We start from the raw sequence: 17,437 nt of genomic DNA, 5'->3' as shown, positions 1-17,437 counted from the left end.
CTCCAAAGATGTTCGATTGGGTTTAAGTCCGGCCTCTGGCTGGGCCACTCAAGGACATTGAGACTTATCCCGAAGCCCATCCTGTGTTGTCTTGGCTGTGTGCTTAGGGACGTTGTCCTCTTGGAAGGTGAACCTTCACCCCAGTCGGAGGTCCTGAGCGCTCTGGAGCAGGTTTTCATTAAGGATCTCTCTGTACTTTGCTCCGTTCATCTTTGCCTCTTTCCTGACTAGTCTCCCAGTCCCTGTCACTAACAAACATCCCCACGGCATGATGCTGCCACCACCATGCTTCACCGTAGGGATGGTGCCAGGTTTATTCCAGACGTGATGCTTAGCATTCAGGCCAAAGAGTTCAATCTTGGTTTCATCAGACCAGAAAATCTTGTTTCTCATGGTCTGCGAGTTTTTAGGTGCCTTTTGGCAAACTCCAAGCAGGCTGTCATGTGCCTTTTACTGAGGAGTTGCTTCTGTCTAGACACTCTATCATAATGGCCTGATTGGTAGAGTTTTGCAGAGATTGTTTTTACTTTGTCAGTATTATGATGTATTGTGGGTAGATTGACAAGGATTGTTTTTTGTTTAGTCGATTTTAGAATAAGGCTGTAAAAGTAACAAAATGTGGGAAAAGTCAAGGGGTGTGAATACTTACCGAAGGCTCTGTACATGTACTCAAGACTGGAGAAAACCCAGGCAGGTGTTGACACGACCAGCAGCAGTTTGACATAGATAGGTACAGATGGACCTGTTATAACTATAGATCCGTTTGACATAGATAGGTAGAGATGAACCTGTTGTAACTATAGATCAGTTTGAAATAGATAGGTAGAGATAGACCTGTTGTAACTATAGACCAGTTTGACAAAGATAGGTAGAGATGAACCTGTTGTAACTATAGATCATTTTGACATAGATAGGTAGAGATGGACCTGCTGTAAATACAGATCACAACAGCATAGCTGAACAAATAACTACATTCCACTCCATTCTAAAAACTACATCCCACTCCATTATCTCATAACTACCTCCCAATCCGTTATCTCATAACTACATCCCACTCAATTATCTAATAACTACATCCCACTCCGTTATCTCATAACTACATCCCACTCCATTATCTCATAACTGCATCCCAATCCATTATCTTATAACTACATCCCACTCTATTATCACATAACTACATCACAATCCGTTATCTCATAACTACATCCATCTCCATTATCTAATAACTACATCCATCTCCATTATCTAATAACTACATCGCACTCCATTATCTAATAACTACATCCCACTACATTATCTCATAACTACATCCCACTCCATTATCTAATAACTACATCCCAATCCATTATCTCATAACTACAAAACACTCCATTATCTCATATCTACATTCCACTCCGTCATCTCATAACTACACCCCACTCCATTATCTAATAACTACATCCCACTCCGTTATCCATAACTACATCCCACTCCGTTATCTCATAACTAGATCCCACTCCATTCTAATAACTACATCCCACTCCATTATCTCATAACTAAATCCCACTCCTTTATCTAATAACTACATCCCACTCTATTATCTAATAACTACAAACCACTCCATTATCTCATAACTACATTCCACTCCGTTATCTCATAACTGCATCCCACTCCATTATCTAATAACTACATTCCACTCCATCATCTCATAACTACACCCCACTCCATTATCTAATACCTACATCCCACTCCGTTATCCCATAACTACATCCCAAACCGTTATCTCATAACTACATCCCACTCCATTCTAATAACTACATCCCACTCCATTATCTCATAACTAAATCCTACTCCATTCTAATAACTACATCCCACTCCTTTATCTAATAACTATATCACTCCATTATCTAATAACTAAATCCCACTCCATTATCGAATAACTACACCCCACTCCATTATCTAATAACTACATCCCACTCCATTATCTCATAACTACATCCCAATCCATTATCTCATAACTACATCCTACTCCATTCTCATAACTACATCCCAATCCATTAACTCATAACTACATCCCTCCATTATCTCATAACTACATCGCACTCCATTCTAATAACTACATCCCACTCCATGATCTAATAACTATATCCCACTCCATTATCTAATAAATACAACCCACTCCATTATCTCATAACTACATCCCACTCCGTTATCTCATAAATACATCCCACTCCGTTATCTCATAACTACATCCCACTCCATTATCTAATAACTACATCCCACTCCATTATCTCATAACTACATCCCACTCCATTCTAATAACTACATCCCACTCCATGATCTAATAACTATATCCCACTCCATTATCTAATAACTACAACCCACTTCATTATCTCATAACTACATTCCACTCCGTTATCTCATAACTACATCCCACTCCGTTATCTCATAACTACATCCCACTCCATTATCTAATAACTACATCCCACTCCATTATCTCATAACTACATTATCTCATAACTACATCCCACTCCATTATCTAATAACTATATCCCACTCCATTATCTAATAACTACATCCCACTCCATTATCTAATAACTACACCCCCACTCCATTATCTAATAACTACATCCCACTCCATTATCTAATAACTACACCCCCACTCCATTATCTAATAACTACATCCCACTCCATTATCTCATAACTACATCCCACTCCATTCTAATAACTACATCCCACTCCATTATCTAATAACTATATCCCACTCCATTATCTAATAACTACACACACTCCATTATCTCATAACTACATCCCACTCCGTTATCTCATAAATACATCCCACTCCGTTATCTCATAACTACATCCCACTCCATTATCTAATAACTATATCCCCTCCATTATCTAATAACTACATCCCACTCCATTATCTAATAACTACCCCCACTCCATTATCTAATAACTACATCCCACTCCATTATCTAATAACTACACCCTCCATTCTAATAACTACATCCCACTCCATTATCTAATAACTATATCCCACTCCATTATCTAATAACTACACCCCACTCCATTATCTCATAACTACATCCCACTCCGTTATCTCATAAATACATCCCACTCCGTTATCTCATAACTACATCCCACTCCATTATCTAATAACTACATCCCACTCCATTATCTCATAACTACATCCCACTCCATTCTAATAACTACATCCCACTCCATGATCTAATAACTATATCCTCCATTATCTAATAACTACAACCCACTTCATTATCTCATAACTACATTCCACTCCTTATCCCATAACTACATCCCACTCCGTTATCTAATAACTTCATCCCACTCCATTATCTCATAACTACATTATCTCATAACTATATCCCCTCCATTATCTAATAACTACATCCCCCACTCCATTATCTAATAACTACACCCCACTCCATTATCTAATAACTACATCCCACTCCATTATCTAATAACTACACCCCACTCCATTATCTAATAACTACATCCCACTCCATTATCTCATAACTACATCCCACTCCATTCTAATAACTACATCCCACTCCATTATCTAATAACTATATCCCCTCCATTATCTAATAACTACACCCCACTCCATTATCTAATAACTACATCCCACTCCATGATCTAATAACTACATCCCACTCCATTATCTAATAACTACATCCCAATCCGTTATCTCATAACTACATCCATCTCCATTATCTAATAACTACACCCATCTCCATTATCTAATAACTACATCGCACTCCATTATCTAATAACTACATCCCACTACATTATCTCATAACTACATCCCACTCCATTATCGAATAACTACACCCCACTCCATTATCTAATAACTACATCCCACTCCATTATCTCATAACTACATCCCAATCCATTATCTCATAACTACATCTACTCCATTCTCATAACTACATCCCAATCCATTAACTCATAACTACATCCCACTCCATTATCTCATAACTACATCGCACTCCATTCTAATAACTACATCCACCTCCATGATCTAATAACTATATCCCACTCCATTATCTAATAAATACAACCCACTCCATTATCTCATAACTACATCCCTCCGTTATCTCATAAATACATCCCACTCCGTTATCTCATAACTACATCCCTCCATTATCTAATAACTACATCCCACTCCATTATCTCATAACTACATCCCACTCCATTCTAATAACTACATCCCACTCCATGATCTAATAACTATATCCCACTCCATTATCTAATAACTACAACCCACTTCATTATCTCATAACTACATTCCACTCCGTTATCTCATAACTACATCCCACTCCGTTATCTCATAACTACATCCCACTCCATTATCTAATAACTACATCCCACTCCATTATCTCATAACTACATTATCTCATAACTACATCCCACTCCATTATCTAATAACTATATCCCACTCCATTATCTAATAACTACATTCCACTCCATCATCTCATAACTACATCCCACTCCATTATCTCATAACTGCATCCCAATCCATTATCTTATAACTACATCCCACTCTATTATCTAATAACTACAAACCACTCCATTATCTCATAACTACATTCCACTCCGTTATCTCATAACTGCATCCCACTCCATTATCTAATAACTACATTCCACTCCATCATCTCATAACTACACCCCACTCCATTATCTAATACCTACATCCCACTCCGTTATCTCATGACTACATCCCACTCCGTTATCTCATAACTACATCCCACTCCATTATCTCATAACTATATCCCACTCCATTATCTAATAACTACATCCCACTCCATTATCTAATAACTACACCCCACTCCATTATCTAATAACTACATCCCTCCATTATCTAATAACTACACCCCACCCATTCTAATAACTACATCCCACTCCATTATCTAATAACTATATCCCACTCCATTATCTAATAACTACACCCCACTCCATTATCTCATAACTACATCCTCTCCGTTATCTCATAAATACATCCCACTCCGTTATCTCATAACTACATCCCACTCCATTATCTAATAACTACATCCCACTCCATTATCTCATAACTACATCCCACTCCATTCTAATAACTACATCCCACTCCATGATCTAATAACTATATCCCACTCCATTATCTAATAACTACAACCCACTTCATTATCTCATAACTACATTCCACTCCGTTATCCCATAACTACATCCCACTCCGTTATCTAATAACTTCATCCCACTCCATTATCTCATAACTACATTATCTCATAACTATATCCCACTCCATTATCTAATAACTACATCCCACTCCATTATCTAATAACTACACCCCACTCCATTATCTAATAACTACATCCCACTCCATTATCTAATAACTACACCCCACTCCATTATCTAATAACTACATCCCACTCCATTATCTCATAACTACATCCCACCATTCTAATAACTACATCCCACTCCATTATCTAATAACTATATCCCACTCCATTATCTAATAACTACACCCCCTCCATTATCTAATAACTACATCCCACTCCATGATCTAATAACTACATCCCACTCCATTATCTAATAACTACATCCCAATCCGTTATCTCATAACTACATCCATCTCCATTATCTAATAACTACACCCATCTCCATTATCTAATAACTACATCGCACTCCATTATCTAATAACTACATCCCACTACATTATCTCATAACTACATCCCACTCCATTATCTAATAACTACATCCCAATCCATTATCTCATAACTACAAAACACTCCATTATCTCATAACTACATTCCACTCCGTCATCTCATAACTACACCCCACTCCATTATCTAATAACTACATCCCACTCCGTTATCCCATAACTACATCCCACTCCGTTATCTCATAACTAGATCCCACTCCATTCTAATAACTACATCCCACTCCATTATCTCATAACTAAATCCCACTCCTTTATCTAATAACTATATCCCACTCCATTATCTAGTAACTACATCCCACTCCATTATCGAATAACTACACCCCACTCCATGATCTCATAACTGCATCCCACTCCATTATCTCATAACTACATTCCACTCCGGCATCTCATAACTACACCCCACTCCATTATCTAATAACTACATCCCACTCCGTTATCCCATAACTACATCCCAAACCGTTATCTCATAACTACATCCTCCATTCTAATAACTACATCCCACTCCATTATCTCATAACTAAATCCTACTCCATTCTAATAACTACATCCCACTCCATTATCTAATAACTAAATCCCACTCCATTATCGAATAACTACACCCCACTCCATTATCTAATAACTACATCCCACTCCATTATCTCATAACTACATCCCAATCCATTATCTCATAACTACATCCTACTCCATTCTCATAACTACATCCCAATCCATTAACTCATAACTACATCCCACTCCATTATCTCATAACTACATCCCACTCCATTCTAATAACTACATCCCACTCCATGATCTAATAACTATATCCCACTCCATTATCTAATAAATACAACCCACTCCATTATCTCATAACTACATCCCACTCCGTTATCTCATAACTACATCCCACTCCATTATCTAATAACTACATCCCACTCCATTATCTAATAACTACATCCCACTCCATTATCTCATAACTACATCCCACTCCATTCTAATAACTACATCCCACTCCATGATCTAATAACTATATCCCACTCCATTATCTAATAACTACAACCCACTTCATTATCTCATAACTACATTCCACTCCGTTATCTCATAACTACATCCCACTCCGTTATCTCATAACTACATCCCACTCCATTATCTAATAACTACATCCCACTCCATTATCGAATAACTACACCCCCACTCCATGATCTCATAACTGCATCCCACTCCATTATCTCATAACTACATTCCACTCCGGCATCTCATAACTACACCCCACTCCATTATCTAATAACTACATCCCACTCCGTTATCCCATAACTACATCCCAAACCGTTATCTCATAACTACATCCCACTCCATTCTAATAACTACATCCCACTCCATTATCTCATAACTAAATCCTACTCCATTCTAATAACTACATCCCACTCCTTTATCTAATAACTATATCCCACTCCATTATCTAATAACTAAATCCCACTCCATTATCGAATAACTACACCCCCACTCCATTATCTAATAACTACATCCCACTCCATTATCTCATAACTACATCCCAATCCATTATCTCATAACTACATCCTACTCCATTCTCATAACTACATCCCAATCCATTAACTCATAACTACATCCCACTCCATTATCTCATAACTACATCCCACTCCATTCTAATAACTACATCCCACTCCATGATCTAATAACTATATCCCACTCCATTATCTAATAAATACAACCCACTCCATTATCTCATAACTACATTCCACTCCGTTATCTCATAACTACATCCCACTCCATTATCTAATAACTACATCCCACTCCGTTATCTCATAACTACATCCCACTCCATTATCTCATAACTACATCCCCTCCATTCTAATAACTACATCCCACTCCATGATCTAATAACTATATCCCACTCCATTATCTAATAACTACAACCCACTTCATTATCTCATAACTACATTCCACTCCGTTATCTCATAACTACATCCCACTCCGTTATCTCATAACTACATCCCTCCCATTATCTAATAACTACATCCCACTCCATTATCTCATAACTACATTATCTCATAACTACATCCCACTCCATTATCTAATAACTATATCCCACTCCATTATCTAATAACTACATCCCACTCCATTATCTAATAACTACACCCCACTCCATTATCTAATAACTACATCCCACTCCATTATCTAATAACTACACCCCACTCCATTATCTAATAACTACATCCCTCCCATTATCTCATAACTACATCCCACTCCATTCTAATAACTACATCCCACTCCATGATCTAATAACTATATCCCACTCCATTATCTAATAAATACAACCCACTCCATTATCTCATAACTACATTCCACTCCGTTATCTCATAACTACATCCCACTCCATTATCTAATAACTACATCCCACTCCGTTATCTCTTAACTATATCCCACTCCATTATCTAATAACTACATCCCACTCCATTATCTAATAACTACACCCCACTCCATTATCTAATAACTACATCCCACTCCATTCTAATAACTACACCCCACTCCATTCTAATAACTACATCCCACTCCATTATCTAATAACTATATCCCACTCCATTATCTAATAACTACACCCCACTCCATTATCTCATAACTACATCCCACTCCGTTATCTCATAAATACATCCCACTCCGTTATCTCATAACTACATCCCACTCCATTATCTAATAACTACATCCCACTCCATTATCTCATAACTACATCCCACTCCATTCTAATAACTACATCCCACTCCATGATCTAATAACTATATCCCACTCCATTATCTAATAACTACAACCCACTTCATTATCTCATAACTACATTCCACTCCGTTATCTCATAACTACATCCCACTCCGTTATCTCATAACTACATCCCACTCTATTATCTAATAACTTCATCCCACTCCATTATCTCATAACTACATTATCTCATAACTACATCCCACTCCATTATCTAATAACTATATCCCACTCCATTATCTAATAACTACATTCCACTCCATCATCTCATAACTACACCCCACTCCATTATCTAATACCTACATCCCACTCCGTTATCTCATGACTACATCCCACTCCGTTATCTCATAACTACATCCCACTCCATTATCTCATAACTAAATCTCACTCCATTCTAATAACTACATCCCACTCCTTTATCTAATAACTATATCTCACTCCATTATCTAATAACTACATCCCACTCCATTATCGAATAACTACATCCCACTCCATTATCTAATAACTACATCCCATCCTCCATTATCTCATAACTACATCCCACTCAATTTTCATAACTACATACCACTCCATTCTCAAAACTACATCCCACTCCATTCTCATAACTACACCCCAATCCATTATCTCATAACTACACCCCACTCCAATATCATAACTACATCCCAATCCATTATCTCATAACTGCATCCCACTCCATTATCTCATAACTACATCCCACTCCATTTTCATAACTACATCCCACTCCATTCTCATAACTACATCCCACCATTCTCATAACTACATCCCAATCCATTATATCATAACTACATCCCAATCCATTATCTCATAACTACATTCCACTCCAATATCATAACTACATCCCAATCCATTATCTCATAACTACATCCCACTCCATTATCTAATAACTACATCCCACTCCGTTATCTCTTAACTACATCCCACTCCATTCTCATAACTACATCCCACTCCATTATCTCATAACTACACCCCACTCCATTATCTCATAACTACATCCCACTCCATTCTAATAACTACATCCCACTCCATTCTCATAACTACATCCCACTCCATTCTCATAACTACATCCCACTCCATTCTCATAACTACATCCCACTCCATTCTCATAACTACATCCCACTCCATTCTCATAACTACATCCCACTCCATTCTCATATGGAGTCCCACCATCCCATTCCGCTGATCCAACTGATTGTCATTCCTATAACATCATTATGTCTCAAGGAACTGTAAACCCTCTCTCCTCATCCCTCTCTCTCTCCTCATCCCTCTCTCTCCTCATCCCTCTCTCTCCTCATCCTTCTCTCTCCTCATCCCTCTCTCTCCTCATCCCTCTCTCTCTCCTCATCCCTCTCTCTCTCCTCATCCCTCTCTCTCCTCATCCCTCTCTCCCATCATCCCTCTCTGTCCTCATCCCTCTCTCCCCTCATCCCTCTCTCTCCTCATCCCTCTCCCTCTCCCCCTCATCCCCTCTCCCCTCATCCCTCTCCCTCCTCATCCCTCTCCCTCCTCATCCCTCTCTCCTCTTCCCTCTCTCCCCTCATCTCTCTCCCCCTCATCTCTCTCTATCCTTATCCCTCTCCCCCTCATACAGTAGTAATTAGACATATGTGAAATATCTCCTCCTGTTCACTATGGGGGCCTCGGGGCCAGGGGACTCGAGAGGACAGAAGAAGAGATCAACACATCAAATGCATATCACTGTCCTCTGTAGCATAGTAGCAGCATAGTACTCCTAGATACAACGAGGTGCCAAATGATCAGTCAGGGATTCCTGAGGTAAAAGCTTATCTGAAAGAGAGTTGGATTTTCATAGAGCAAAATAAAGATATCCCGAGTGTGGAAACTCTGTTGAAGATAACACCACATAAATAGAATTATGTATTTCTCTGGTATGTTGTATAAACACAAGAGACGGTGTGTTCAATGTGTGTGTGTGTGTGTGTGTGTGTGCTGTGGCCTCATTTATGTGGATCAGATTAGATAAGGAGGTTTAATGTGGATCAGACTATATTCAATAGATTAGATTTAGGTTTACTGTGGATCAGTTTAGATTAGTTCAGACAAAATTAGATTATGAGATTCACTTTGGATCAGATTATATAAAATCAGACTAGATTGTATTATGAGGTTCACTGTGGATCAGATTAGATCAGACTAGATTATATTATGAGGTTCACTGTGGATCAGATTAGATCAGACTAGATTATATTATGAGGTTCACTGTGGATCAGATTAGATCAGACTAGTTTATATTATGATGTTCACTGTGGATCAGATTAGGTTATGAGGTTTACTGTGGATCAGTGTAGATTAGATCAGACAAAATTAGATTATGAGGTTAACTGTAGATCAGATTAGATTAGGAGGTTTACTGTGGATCAGAGTAGATTAGAGCAGACTAGATTAGGAGGTTTACTGTGGACCAGATTAGATTAGAGCAGATTAGATTAGGAGGTTTACTGTGGATCAGAATAGATTAGGTTTACTGTGGACCAGACTAGATTAGAGCAGACTAGATTAGATTAGGAGGTTTACTGTGGATCAGATTAGATTAGGAGGTTTACTGTGGACCAGATTCTATTAGAGCAGACTAGATTACATTAGGAGGTTTACTGTGGACCAGATTAGATTAGAGCAGACTAGATTAGATCGGGAGGTTTACTGTGGACCAGACAAGATTAGAGCAGACTAGATTAGATTAATAGGTTTACTGTGGTACAGATTACATTAGAGCAGACTAGATTAGATCAGGAGGTTACTGTGGATCAGATTAGAGCAGACTAGATTAGATCAGGAGGGTTACTGTGGATCAGATTAGATTAGATCAGACTAGATTAGATCAGGAGGGTTACTGTGGATCAGATAAGATTAGGAGGTTTACTGTGGACCAGATTAGATTAGAGCAGACTCGATTAGATTAGGAGGTTTACTGTGGACCAGATTAGATTAGAGCAGACTCGATTAGATCAGGAGGTTTACTGTGGACCAGATTAGATTAGGATGTTTACTGTGGACCAGATTAGATTAGGAGGTTTACTGTGGACCAGATTAGATTAGGATGTTTACTGTGGACCAGATTAGATCAGGAGGTTTACTGTGGACCAGATTAGATTAGGATGTTTACTGTGGACCAGAATAGATCAGGAGGTTTACTTTGGACCAGAATAGATTAGGATGTTTACTGTGGACCAGAATAGATTAGGAGGTTTACTTTGGACCAGAATAGATTAGGAGGTTTACTTTGGACCAGACTAGATTAGGAGGTTTACTTTGGACCAGAATAGATTAGGAGGTTTACTTTGGACCAGAATAGATTAGGATGTTTACTGTGGACCAGAATAGATTAGGAGGTTTACTTTGGACCAGAATAGATTAGGAGGTTTACTTTGGACCAGAATAGATTAGGATGTTTACTGTGGACCAGACTAGAAGTTGAGTTAACACAAAGAAATACATGTTTGAAGATAGAGCGCACACACAGGCAGACAAACACACAGGCAGACAAACACACAGGCAGACAAACACACAGGCAGACAAACACACAGGCAGACAAACACACAGGCAGACAAACACACAGGCAGACAAACACACAGGCAGACAAACACACAGGCAGACAAACACACAGGCAGACAAACACACAGGCAGACAAACACAGATCTGGGGAAGGGTACCAAAACATTTCTGCATCATTGAAGGTCCCCAAGAACACAGTGGCCTCCATCATTCTTAAATGGAAGAATTTTGGAACCACCAAGACTCTTCCTAGAGCTGGCAGACCGGCAAAACTGAGCAATCGGGAAGAAGGGCCTTGGTCAGGGAGGTGACCAAGAACCCGACTGTCACTCTGACAGAGCTCCAGAGTTCCTCTGTGGAGATGGGAGAACCTTCCAGAGGTTCTCTGCAGCACTCCACCAATAAGGCCTTTATGCTTGAATGGCCAGACGGAAGCCACTCCTCAGTAAAAGGCACATGACAGACCACTTGGAGTTTGCCAAAAGTAAGACTAAGACTCTCAGACCATGAGAAACAAGATTTTAAGGTGAGATTGAACTCTTTGGCCTGAATGCCAAGCGTTACGTCTGGAGGAAACCTGGCACAGTGTCTGAATCTACCTGCACTCACCTGTGCTGTCTAGACTGCCTCATTAATTACTGTTGCTATGTTCTGTTGCATTATTCAACACGTGTGTCAATAGCAGATTAACAAATCAACATAATATCAGTTTTCATTTTCAGAAGTTGTTTTTAGTTCAGCACATCTAATTTGTAAATATTTAAACTGTATTAAACTGCCTCCCCTCTAACCACTAGGTTACCTGCCTCCCCTACACTCTAACCACTAGGTTACCTGCCTCCCTACACTCTAACCACTAGACTACCTGCCTCCCTCCCCTCTAACCACTAGACTACCTGCCTCCCCTCCCCTCTAACCACTAGGCTACCTGCCTCCCCTCCCCTCTAACCACTAGCTAACCTGCCTCCCCTACACTCTAACCACTAGGCTACCACCCGCCCCTACACTCTAACCACTAGGTTACCTGCCTCCCCTACACTCTAACCACTAGGCTACCACCCGCCCCTACACTCCAACCACTAGGTTACCTGCCTCCTCTACACTCTAACCACTATGTTACCTGCCTCCCCTACACTCTAACCACTATGCTATCTACCGCCCCTACACTCGAACCACTAGGTTACCTGCCGTCCCTACACTCTGACCACTAGACTACCTGCCTCCCCTCTAACCACTAGGTTACCTGCCTCCCCTACACTCTAACCACTAGACTACCTGCCTCCCCTCCACTCTAACCACTAGGTTACCTGCCGCCCCTACACTCTAACCACTAGGTTACCTTCCTCCCCCCTACACTCTAACCACTATGTTACCTGCCGCCCCTACACTCCAACCACTAGGTTACCTGCCTCCTCTACACTCTAACCACTAGGCTACCTGCCTCCCCTCTAACCACTAGGCTACCTGCCGCCCCTACACTCTAACCACTAGGCTACCTGCCTCCCCTACACTCTAACCACTAGGTTACCTGCCTCCCCTACACTCTAACCACTAGGCTACCTCCCGCCCCTACACTCTAACCACTATGCTACCTCCCGCCCCTACACTCTAACCACTAGGTTACCTGCCGCCCCTACACTCTAACCACTAGACTACCTGCCTCCCCTCTAACCACTAGGTTACCTGCCGCCCCTACACTCTAACAACTAGGCTACCTCCCGCCCCTACACTCTAACCACTAGGTTACCTGCCGCCCTACACTCTAACCACTAGACTACCTGCCTCCCCTCTAACCACTAGGCTACCCTGCCGCCCCTACACTCTAACCACTAGGCTACCTCCCGCCCCTACACTCTAACCACTATGCTTGCCTATGTCCGTATAGTTCTAGTAGGTGCAACGGAAAGCCCATTTTAGCCATTATCAGGTTGTGTGTTTGACAGGTCTTTAAAAAACATTTCTGCATTAACGGGGGGGAAAACTACAGGCACAAGCAAGAGGGAAGGGTATGAAGGGTATGAAGGGTATGAATGGGTATGAAGGGTATGAAGGGTATGAAGAGTATGAAGGGTATGAAGAGTATGAGGAGTGTGAAGGGTATGAAGGGTATGAAGAGTATGAAGAGTGTTAAGGGTATAAATAGTATGACAGAGTGACAGGAGCCAAATGAAAGCAAACCAATCCAGCGAAGTTTCAATGACAAGTGTATTTTCCCCTCTTAAACACAGGAAATAGATGGAATGGAAAAGACGGATCCTTAGGTGGGCGAGGCATTTGAGTTGCTATGGAGAGGGTCCACTGGTTCTTCCTTTCTACCTGGGGCATTAGAGAGGGTCCACTGGTTCTTCCTTTCTACCCGGGGCATTAGAGAGGGTCCACTGGTTCTTCCTTTCTACCTGGGGCATTAGAGAGGGTCCACTGGTTCTTCCTTTCTACCTGGGGCATTTGAGTTGCTATAGAGCGGGTCCACTGGTTCTTCCTTTCTACCCGGGGCATTTGAGTTGCTATAGAGAGGGTCCACTGGTTCTTCCTTTCTACCCGGGGCATTTGAGTTGCTATAGAGAGGGTCCACTGGTTCTTCGTTTCTACCAGGGGCATTTGAGTTGCTATAGAGAGGGTCCACTGGTTCTTCCTTTCTACCCGGGGCTTTAGAGAGGGTCCACTGGTTCTTCCTTTCTACCCGGGGCATTAGAGAGGGTCCACTGGTTCTTCCTTACTACCCGGGGCATTAGAGAGGGTCCACTGGTTCTTCCTTTCTACCCGGGGCATTTGAGTTGCTATAGAGCGGGTCCACTGGTTCTTCTTTTCTACCCGGGGCATTTGAGTTGCTATAGAGAGGGTCCACTGGTTCATCCTTTCTACCAGGGGCATTTGAGTTGCTATAGAGAGGGTCCACTGGTTCATCCTTTCTACCCTGGGCATTTTAGTTGCTCCACACAAGTTTCCTCCTCAACGCTGAAATTAGCCCCGTGTTCATTAGAGCATGAAGAAAATAAATGAAAAAAACTCTATCTGACCGTCGACCCCCGACAGTGTGTGTCTGTGTGTGTGCGTGCGTGTGTGTGCATGCGTGTGTGCACGTGTGTGTGTGTTTGTGTGCGTGTACAGCAACCGGTCTGGGAATTATCGAGTGTTTGTGGTAGTCGTGTAGACGCGTGAGGTTGAAACTCTACGTGTTAAATTTAATAAGGTCTAACTTACATTAATCACGGGAGAACCTTTCACTGCAGATGCCCCAACACAGCACAGGCATGTCTGGGGGGCACGGGGGGACCTGCGGTGTGTGCGTACTGGGCGAGTGTAATGTGAAACCTGAAATGTTGGTCACCACCAATACAAATGACTGTTGAATTCACACAGTCAGTTATGCCTTCATGTGTTTATTTTGCATTAGATATTACAGTAGTGAGTCATTCAATCTTTGACTGTCAAACTATTAAGAAGTCACAAAACTTTTAACCAATAACCTTAAGTGATATAGATAGATATTAGGGAAGGTCAATAGATGTTGTGATATCAGTATGGAAGGTCAATAGATGTTGTGATATCAGTATGGAAGGTCAATAGATGTTGTGATATCAGTATGGAAGGTCAATAGATGTTGTGATATCAGTATGGAAGGTCAATAGATGTTGTGATATCAGTATGGAAGGTCAATAGATGTTGTGATATCAGTATGGAATGTATCATCCCAGAAGGTTGTGATATCAGTATGGCAGTTTCCACCTCATTTTGTGGGCAGTGAGCACATAGCCTGTCGTCTCTTGAGAGCCATGTCTGCCTACGGCGGCCTTTCTCAATAGCAAGGCTATGCTCACTGAGTCTGCACATAGTCAGTCTCCCTCTCTCTCTCTCTCTCCTTCCATCCCCTCTCTCTCTCTCTCTCTCTCGCCATCCCCTCTCTTTCTCTCTCTCTCTCTCTCTCTCTCTCTCCATCCCCTCTCTTCCTCTCTTTCTCTCTCTCTCTCTCCATCCCCTCTCTTCCTCTCTCTCCATCCCCTCTCTTCCTCTCTCCCTTCCTCCATCCCCTCTCTCTCACGGTGGGATGTGAAGCGTAACATGGTGGTCTCCTGCTACTGCTTGTATTAACCCACTCACTGATAGTAGACTAGAGAGAGCGAGGAGAGGGACACGACAGCTAGGGCCCCAAACCCAGCCTGCTGCCCAGCCTCCTCTCTGGGTAATGGCCTACAGAAAAACCATTTCACGGCATGCCGAGCAAAGGAGAGGGAATGAGAAATAAGTCAACCAGAAGGGAAGAGCCAGACACATCGGCTCCTCCTGGTTGTCTCAGACTCCTCCGTTTACCTTGGTTGTCTCCCATATGATACCCTATTCCTTATGTAGTACACTACTTTAGTCCAGAGCCCTTTTCCCTATATAGTACACTACTTTAGACCAGAGCCCTTTTCCCTATATGTGCACAACTTTAGACCAGGGCCCTGTTCCCTATATAGTGCACTACTTTAGACCAGGGCCCATATAGTGCACTACATTAGACCAGGGCCCTATTCCCTATATAGTGCACTCCTTTAGACCAGAACCCTATTCCCTATATAGTTCACTACTTTAGAACAGAGTCCTATTCCCTATATAGTGCACTACTTTAGACCAGAGACCTATTCCCTATATAGTGCACTCCTTAGACCAGAACCCTATTCCCTATATAGTGCACTACTTTAGACCAGAGTCCTATTCCCTATATAGTGCACTCCTTTAGACCAGAACCCTATTCCCTATATAGTTCACTACTTTAGAACAGAGTCCTATTCCCTACATAGTGCACTACGCCTACACAGGGAAATGGGTGATGCAACCTTTCTTCTTCTCTGTACAGGACCGTCACCAAAACCAGTAGCGATATGAAGCTACCTGGTGGAGCAGGTCCCATCAGATGACAGACAGGGCCTGGTGGAGCAGGTCCCATCAGAAGACAGACAGGGCCTGGTGGAGCAGGTCCCATCAGAAGACAGACAGGGCCTGGTGGAGCAGGTCCCATCAGAAGACAGACAGGGCCTGGTGGAGCAGGTCCCATCAGAAGACAGATAGGGCCTGGTGGAGCAGGTACCATCAGAAGACAGACAGGGCCTGGTGGAGCAGTCAGTCAGTCAGTCAGAAGGGGGAATACAGTCAGTCAGCCAGTCAGTCAGATGGGGGAATACAGTCAGTCAGTCAGTCAGATGGGGAATACAGTCAGTCAGCTAGTCAGTCAGATGGGGAATACAGTCAGTCAGCCAGTCAGTCAGATGGGGGAATACAGTCAGTCAGCCAGTCAGTCAGATGGGGAATACAGTCAGTCAGCCAGTCAGTCAGATGGGGAATACAGTCAGTCAGCCTTTCAGTCAGATGGGGGAATACAGTCAGTCAGCCAGTCAGTCAGATGGGGAATACAGTCAGTCAGCCAGTCAGTCAGATGGGGGAATACAGTCAGTCAGCCAGTCAGTCAGATGGGGGAAT

General features: G+C 41.7%; 1 protein-coding gene across 1 annotated transcript in view; it reads left to right on the top strand.

Moving 5' to 3' along the window:
* The window catches only part of LOC121840977 (extensin-like), a 50,445-nt gene that overhangs the window by 15,796 nt on the left and 17,212 nt on the right, over window positions 1-17,437 (top strand). The gene's annotated exons all lie outside the window — the stretch shown is intronic.

The sequence above is a fragment of the Oncorhynchus tshawytscha genome, linkage group LG26 (genome assembly GCF_018296145.1).
Source record: "Oncorhynchus tshawytscha isolate Ot180627B linkage group LG26, Otsh_v2.0, whole genome shotgun sequence".
In the NCBI taxonomy this organism is placed as follows: Eukaryota; Metazoa; Chordata; class Actinopteri; order Salmoniformes; family Salmonidae; genus Oncorhynchus; species Oncorhynchus tshawytscha.
The sequence above is the reverse complement of the archived record's forward strand: the minus strand, read 5'-3'. Positions and strand labels throughout refer to the sequence as shown.